This window comes from Gallinula chloropus (assembly GCF_964237585.1).
Source record: "Gallinula chloropus genome assembly, chromosome: 1".
Lineage (NCBI taxonomy): Eukaryota > Metazoa > Chordata > Aves > Gruiformes > Rallidae > Gallinula > Gallinula chloropus.
The window spans coordinates 75,365,495-75,374,575 of record NC_140085.1 but is presented as its reverse complement, the minus strand read 5'-3'; positions in this window follow the sequence as shown (position 1 = coordinate 75,374,575).

The window sequence follows — 9,081 nt, the reverse complement described above, 5'->3', positions numbered from 1 at the left end:
CTGCACACCACCAGCCTATCACTTCCTTTTATCTGGAGTCTATCCATAATGAAGTCTTATATCAACCGTGTAAATTCCCTAATAACTATATTGCTGTAGTACTTTATCTCTAAAAGATATCTATGGGGCTTTTTTCTGAACCTAACAGGCTCATGTTTATCTTGCATATGTTTTGTTTGTACAGCCCATTCATACATGAACTTTGCTCTTGTTTTATCCCATGAAAGGCAATACAGGTTTCTAACCACATTCCCGTGTGCCAAGAGGTACCCCTGTCATTTCCTGGCCTAACAGCAAATGTTGTGGTGCTTTTGGACAGAGTAGCACGGCCAGGAAGAAGCAGCACGGGAGAACTCTACAGAAAGCACTGGGGATGACTTGCTTGACTCAGGTGAAGTAAGATGCTATTTTAACTGCTGTGAGGACCTAGACCCCCCAGGCATTTGCAGGTGTGTAGATACAGGCTACAGCATAGAAAGTCAGTCTGACTTCCCTGCAAATGTCAGATGAGAGACAAGCAGATAGTGACAGGCCAGAGGGAGGAGGCGTACTACTGGCGTGGGTGGTTGTTCCATAGGACTTTAATCCAGTATTCTTGAGTTATGCTCAGCCTTGGAGACATGCATTACCTCTGTGTTTGTATCATGGCTTTCTAAAGAAATGTTTATGAAGGAGAGCAGGCTTGAGTTTCCCACCTGCACATCCAGAACATTGAGGTAAATGAGTAGCATACATTCCTCTATCAGTCTAAACAGCAACTGTCTGCAAGCTTAGTAAAACAACAGTGATGTTAGCAGTCATCAGCCATCACCCAAGCAAGGGGTGACCTTGTTCTGAGCTCAGATGTAGCATTAAATCAGCTGCTTTTTTAGTAGTCAGATGGGAAGGGTGGGGCATGGAACTGAAGGCAGGTTTGAGTAGTAAAGCAGCATTAAAAAGAACATGTAGGTATAGAGCAATGGAAATGTTTTATATATGCCTTTTGCTAGACTCACAGTGTTCTATGACTTTCATACCAACTAACAGAACTGTGGTTTATGATAAGTAGATGACTTTTATCTTAAGTTTTTCACTAAGTTCCCATTATAGTTGTGTTTACACACTTCATGTCACACTTGTGCTGCAGAGAAATGCTGTTTTCCCCCATTTATAGATACAAATCAGAACAATTAAGCCACAAATTCTCAGTGCAACGTGGATGCTGTCACTGATGTCAATGTAACCTGGAGCCCTTACCTAAGTCAGAACTTTCTGAGCTTTTCAGAGATTACAGTAGCCAGTGTCTTCCTAAAATCCACACCAATCACTGTGATGTACTATGGTTTTATAAACCATTCTTGTGATACAACTACTATGTGAGTTGTTATTCTGTTCAAGCAAAGGAATCATGCAAATAATTAACTTGGATTGGTCTATTAGAGAGGCCAGAATCAGGAGGGCTGGATTTGCCCAGTGCCTGAAATGAATAATTTACCCGCAGACATAAGCAACAAAGCACAGTCTGGCCCAGGCAGTGGCAATGCAAAGTAAGATTTTTAACTAAATATTTTCTCCCTTATGTTGTCCTCTTTAATAGTTCTTCAACACAATTTAGATGTGTTTACACATTTAATATCTGAAGTAAAAACTCCAGAAAGTTTGTGAAAGCAGCATGAAGGTCGATTCCTACTAGCACTGATTTCTGGAAGGGAACATTCATAATTCTTGCTCTGTGAAATGTGCTAAATGAAAACACAAAAAATATTTTGCTCAAGATAGTTTCCTCTGTGCTCCTAGTTCTCTATTTCAGACAGTAAGACAGAAATGCAATGGTTCCAAAGACTGCTCTTCTCAATATCACTGGGATCAGGAATGATTACCGTGTCTTAGAATCACACCAAATTAATTTTCCTACCCACATACGACAATAGAGTAGTCCCTGATACTCTCAGACTGAAGATCAGTCTAGAAGAGTATTTGTTGACATTCTGTTCATTTTACTGAGTTTGTTTTTCCCATAGCAAATTGTTGTGCAGTAGGAGGAATAAATGTTTTTCTTAAAAGACTTCTGTACTGGCCTAATTCTGAATGCTGCAATTTTTTTTTTTACTTTTTTTAAAAAAAGATAAAAATCTAAAGATGAATAAACAGAAATACCACTGTTGACATGCTACAAGGGCATTCAGAATCAGTGGAGTGGTCAGTGGAGTGCTTCTCAAACAACTTGAGAAGACAGTCACCGTAGATCAAGAGCCTCTATTCCACTGAGAAGGATTTATGCTTAAGTGGTTTGATGAATGGGGTTAAATTTCAATGCATTACATTTCAATCTTAATGCAGATCATGACACAACCTGGTTTTTATTAAGTCCTTCCTATATTGAAAGCCCTTACTATACTTATACAGCTGAATGAATGGAAATGCCTCTTCCAGCACTACACTTTTGAGTTTGCATGGAAACCTTTGTTTGCAGCCAGAGAAGTAAAATGATGCAGTCCTGGCTACTTGAGGAGATGCAAATAAGCTCTGTGAAGCTGAGCTGCCAGTCCTGATAATTCCTCCAAGGTTACACAAGATAAGAGAGAGATGTACCAAGAATTCATTCCTAGCTTGAGCTTTTTAATGTTTCTAACAAAAGAGAAAAAAAAACCCAAACCACCTACCAAAAATGTAAAAGAGCCCCCTCTGATGTAGCAGAAAGGAAGAACAGTTATTATGAGAAGAGGTATCACAAGAAAAAGGGAAACTCCCAGAGTATTAGGCAAATGAGGTTCAGTCTCTCTGTGATTGCACTTGCAGTTAAAGATAAAACACTGCAAGTTACACCAACACACGGAGAAATCCTCATGCTAAATATGACACAAACACCATGCTGACTGCAGAAGGCACATAAATAGCAGAGCAAATATGTGTGCATACATCTATGACAGTGTTTGTGAATGTCTCTCGACATAGGTGACCTGTAGGTGGGGGCATGGTACCATACCATAGAAAAGACAAGCAAAGCAGTGATTTAGCCTTGCCTTTTACTTACTGAGTTACAGCCGTATCAGATGTCAGAAAATCACGGTGTTTCTCAGAGAAATCGTGTCTGCATGTGCCTCTGCACTTACTTCTGGAAAGAACTAGTGGCGTTTTTTCAGTCTTTAGTGCCTACTGCATGGCTGGACATACAGAAAGTGAGACTGCTCTCTCAGAGACTGTGGGCTGTATGTCTGTCCTTTGTGCAGAGATCACTTCAGGTGCCTGGGCTGTGGTGACCTGAAAATGGGGACATTCTCATATCTTTACTCACAGGGGGAAATTGCATATATAAATGGGACCATACTGTTATGCTTTTTTAACAGTCCTGTCCCTCAAGAGGGGTGCTTAGTCATCAGAATATTTATTTTAAACTTCAAATAGGACAGTAGCATTCTGATGCTTATCAAAGTTGCAAGGTCCAGCTTAGTGGCCAAGCTATACTGGCATCTTTTTCCAAAGGCAAGTAGAAAAGGATTAGCATTAAACCTGCCCCTGGTGAGTTGGTATCTGCAGGATGGCTAACTCTCATTCTCACTCTCCTGGATGAAGCAGCAGAATGAAGCACAATGCTCTGCAGAGCTGGGAACATCAGCCTCTGAGACAACCTGATGTGAACATCTTTTGTTTGGTGTGTCCTGGACTCCACACACTCCATGTCTATTTGGGACACGTCACTGAGAAAAGTCCATCATGTCACATCACTCCCCAAAACTTGAAATGTTTTATACCTTCCTTTCCCTGCTGGCTGCTTCACAGGGTCACTGTACAGCCATCAGCCATCTTCTCACTGGAAGGGACAATTCTTCACTCGTGAGGTTTAGAGCATTTTTTGGACTTGCACAAAACAGGGGTGATGGCTATCGCTTCACAGCTGGGATGATCTGAATTTGCTGAGTTCAGGCAGGCAATTAGGGCTGGCCCTAAGGTGCTTCTGAACAATTCCCTGATCTTCCCTAAACTTTGCAATGACTGTAAATGACCAAAGTGCTAGAAAATGAGCTATTCTCTCTGCAAACAGCTTTGTCCTCCCAATAGCTTTCTGGGATGCTTCTAGTAATGTCATGGAACCTTCCGCTAACCCACTCAGGCAGCCTCACTTCTCATGACATTTGCACAGCAAAGCTCGCAGCTCAGGAAAGCTGAGGCATTAAACCAGTAAATGGCAGCAAAAAGGAATGGTGTCTCTGACAGGGTCTGAATCCCCAGTAGCTAAGGCCCTGATGATTAAGCCTAAAGATGGCAGCCATTGCAAGAAGAGTGGCCAGCAACACTCCCGGGAGTTAATATGGAGTTCTGAAGCATGAACTTCTTTTATTTTCATGAGCATTCTGCTGTAGCTGCAAAATAAAATTATCTAGTTATTTGTCATGCCACACAACTGGTGGTATCCTCTCATCTGTGATTTTGGTTTTGAACAGGGATCTTTTCTCTCTAAAACTAAATTATTCCTTTCATGGCAGGTCATAAAGACCTGGATACTTTTGATTAGCATTTTAACATACATACAAAATAGTTTGCAGTGCTGATATAAACTGGTGGCTATCAGTCTGTGGTTTTAAGAGGTTTATAATCATATGTAATTATCTTTAATATGTTTGGGATTCAGAATTGAGGGAGGGTCTACCAATTTATGATTATCCTCACCCAGGAATTTCTCAACAATCATTCATCCCAGAATGCAGGGGTCTGAGGCTGAGTTTGAGACTCAAGTCTAACAAGGTTAGAGTGCTTAATAATACAAGATTATCTAGCCTACAGTACTAGGAAAGTGATATCAGGCTGATAAACACTTATGATCTTTCAAAACATCTGGAAATTCAACTAATTGGTAGGGAGGGATACAACCAACCAACATTTTTTTCTAGAGTTCCTTTGGGTGAGCAATTTTAATGTTCATATTGAATAGAGGGAAAACGTAGCTGTGTATCAACCAGAGAGAGAAGGATAGTTGAACTAGCAGATATGTGGCCTCCAATTCTTCAGAACAATCAACTCTTCCTGATTTTGTCAGCTACTAGGACCTGGATGTAAACCTCCCAGATTTTTTTCCCAGACACTTTTCCAATAAATTTGACTAACATTAGACCATATGCCGACTGATACCCACCCCCACCCCCCCACACACACACACTCTCAGACACTCCTTCCCCATCCATCCATCCATCCATCCATCCATCTTACAACAGCACATCAGCTGGCCAGCACAGCTAAGATGCCCAATCATAAAGCCTCTTGAAAAAAGGAGGAGGATGCTGGTGAACAATTTAGATGCATCACTTAGGCAGGTTTGCTTTATTATTCTAATTTTCTGTATTGCTTTGGAATTTATAATGAGGTATACTAGATTCTGAAGCAAAATATAGTAAGACTTTATCCTTTTTCTCTTTAGAAGGGTTAAAAACAAGTGCAGCTGACATCTTACTGTGGTTGTATAACACAAAACTAAACCACAGAAAATAGACATTTCTACATTAAAATCTGGAAAATAATTTTTTTCATTAAGTAAAAATCTGAGTATTTTTCTAAAATATTTCTAGGGAGGTTCATCAGCACACCTAAATTGTGAAGTAATAAAAAGTTAGGCCTTCCAGTGGGGTCAAAACCACACCTGCATCACATGGAGATCAAAGGAACACCTTTAAAAGTTAGGCAGCTGAAGACAGGAAATATCACTGTGAAGTTCAAAAGGAGAAAAGAAGGAAGGGAACAAAAACTGTGGTGAAGAGAAAACAAAAGAAAATAAATGGAATAGAATGTTATCACACTGCTTTTTTAAAGTCAACAATATCCTCAGCAAACAAATGCCTGTAATCTGTCCCTTTAGAAAAATGGCTATTACTTGTAGTAGTATAAAATAAAGCTCAGAATCTAAGTCCATGTTTCTTCATAATGATTACTCTAGCATTGTCAGCCCACACTGCTAAAGTACTTCTCTTCTTTTGCTCTTCTTTTCCTCTCTTACCTGTGTCTCAGGCCGAGGCAAGGGCTTTTCTTCCAGATGGAGATCCCCCATGTGATTCTGCTTCCACGGGCTTCATAAAACTAACGGTTGTCTCAAACCAGGATCTAGCGAGGATAAAGCCGCCTTTTGGTCAAACAAAGTAATACAGGCACTGAACTCATGTTAAACCATCAGTGCCACCTACTGATCTATGTATAAAGTACAGAACGTGTACATCTGTAATTGCTACAAACCGTCGTAGCTTCCTTCCTCCTGTAGCATTTGACTCAATGTGTGTGAGGCCCTTTAACACCTATGTCTTCATTGTTTTCCCCTTACAGCTCACGTAGGCAAAGCCTGAACCCGCAGTTAATGTTTAGAGCAAGCCAGACCTAGACAGTTATCTCACTGTAAACACCCACACACTGAGGGTGTTTCTTCCCCTAACACACATACTTTGTCACTCGCAGCCAGGGAGGCTAAAGTTAATTTTCCAACAAAAAAAGGTTGTCTGAAGTGGTTCTTCTGGAGGTACTGCCATGTGACGGCAACATCCGTGACTCACTTCCTGGGGTGGTGTGCTGAGTTAGTTTTTGCAGAAAACTTTCCTCTACGCAAATAGGAGGAGTTGGATCAGAGTCTGCAGGGAGGACAACATCCAGGGACGGAACTGGAGAGACTTTATAGCAGCCCTACAGTACCTGAAGGCTGGGGAGGGACTTTTTAGAAGGGTATATAGTGATAGGATGAGGGGGAATGGTTTTAAATTGGAAGGGGGTAGCCCTTTAGTTATCCAATTTAGATTGGATATTAGGAAAAAAATTCTTCACAAGGAGGGTGGTGAGGCTCTGGAACAGGTTGCCCAGGGAGGTGGTGGCTGCCGCCTCCCTGGAGGTGTTCAAGGTGAGGTTGGATGGGGCCTTGGGAAGCCTGGTCTAGCAAGAGATGTCCCTGCCCATGGCAGGGGAGTTGGAATTCGGTAATCTTTCAGGTCCCTTCCAACCCAAGCCAGCTGTGATTCTATGATTCCATAAAGAGTATTTTAGGTAAGGTAGAATGCACAGCATTGTTCCTACATTGCTATCTCTAGAGAACTGTAGGAAATTTAGGAAAAACAATACACACTTTGTATAATTTCTCTTCAAAGACCTTGCAGACTTGGCCTTCTTATTGTCCAGTACCCTTGCAAGTGACATTATTTCACTTCTGTGGGCTGAAAAAATCCAGCTAGTGTCAGGTCACAAGTGATGTTACCCAGGGCTCAGTGCTGTGGCCAGTCCTCTTTAACATCTTTATTAATTATCTGGACGAGGGAATCAAGTGCACCCTCAGTAAGCTTGCAGATGACACCAAATTGTGTGGGAGTGTCCATCTGCTGGAAGGCAGGAAGGGTCTGCATAGAAACCTGGACAGGCTGGACTGATGGGCTGAGGCCAGCTTTGTGGGGTTTGACAAGGCCAAGTGCCAAGCCCTACACTTCAGTCACAATAACCCCAGGCAACGTTACAGGCTTGGGGCAGAGTGGCTGGAGAGCTCCCTGGAGGAGAAGGACCTGGGGGTGTTAGTGGGCAGCCAGCTGAACATGAGCCAGAAGCGTAACCAGGTGGCCAAGGCGGCCAACAGCATCCTGGCCTGTATCAGGAACAGTGTGGCCAGCAGCAGTAGGGAAGTGATTGTTCCATTATATTTGTCTCTGGTGAGGCTGCACCTCGAGTACTTTGTCCAGTTTTGTGCCTCAGACATTGAGATGCTGGAGTGTGTCCAGAGAAGGGGAATGAAGCTGGTAAAGGGTTTGAAGCTCAAGTCCTAATGGGAGTGGCTGAGGACGCTGGGGCTTTTTAGTCTTCAGAAAAAGAGGCTGAGGGGAGACCATATCGCTCTGGACAACTGCCTGCAAGGAGGGTGTGGAGAGGTGGGAGTTGGTCTCTTCTCTCAGGTAACAAGCGATAGGACTAGAGGGAATGGTTTCAAATTGCACCAGGGGAGATATAGGTTAGATATTAGGAAGAATGTCTTCACTGAAAGGGTTGTCAAGTATTGGAACAGGCTGCTCAGGGAAGTGGTGGAGTCACCATCCTTGGAGGTATTTAAAAGGTGTTTAGATATTATGCTTGGGGACATGGTCTAAAGGTGGACTAGGCAGGGTTAGGTTGTGGTTGGACTTGGTGATCTTAAAGGTCTCTTCCAACTTAAGTGATTCTATGAAAAAGAATCTGGTGGGATAGCAAATGATGTCTGGCAAAATTGAGTCACATTGAATAAAGCATTACCAGAGGGCATTTGTATACTTTGGTGATAAGAGCAATATGGGAACCTAAATAGACCAGACTCAAAACCAGTTTCACTGGTTTCAGATTTCTGTAAAACACTTTAAACAATGTTGTTTTTTAAAAAATACTGGTTTGGGTAGGTTTCTATCTTCCCACCCCAGCAGTTTTCCTCTCGGTTTTGCTAAAAAGGAACAAGCTGTACTATCATAGTGACAACCTTACCCTGTCTCTAAACCAAAGATGACATGTTGTTCTACTGTTTGCAGCGTGTCCCTTCCATTACTTACACCTCACTGCACTTATCATGGACGACAGTTAGCAACTACCCTTCTGTTCCTTTCCACTCTTGGTGACTGCTCCTCCACTGCGTGTGTTAGCTTTGCCCATTCTTAATGTCAGAATACAGCTTTTTCTCCTGGAGAGCTCATTTTGTTGTCAGTGCACAGCTACAGGTGTTATCTCCTTTATGGCAGTAAACATAGATAAATCCAGCTGCATCACAGAGATCCCACACTTAATCCAGATAGGCCATAAATATAAACAAGGGCCCTTTGATGTCTTCCAAATAAAAGTATTTGCAGGCATGAAAGTTTTTGAACTGTCTGATCTAAGCCTTCCTAGGCACTTCATATGCTTTTCCATCACTAAAAACAAGCAAACAAAATCAGGAATCTGGGATGGCACTGTGTGAAAAAAAAGCTTCTTTAAGGCATACAAATTGGGCAAAGTGAAATGTTCTCAGAATATGAAATAATTCTAATGTTCATAGCACTATTGAGCATTTTTATCACATCAGAAACAGTTAAAAAACCCAATGAGAACCCAATGAATATGATCTCCAGACTGCGAAAGATAAAAACAAAGTAC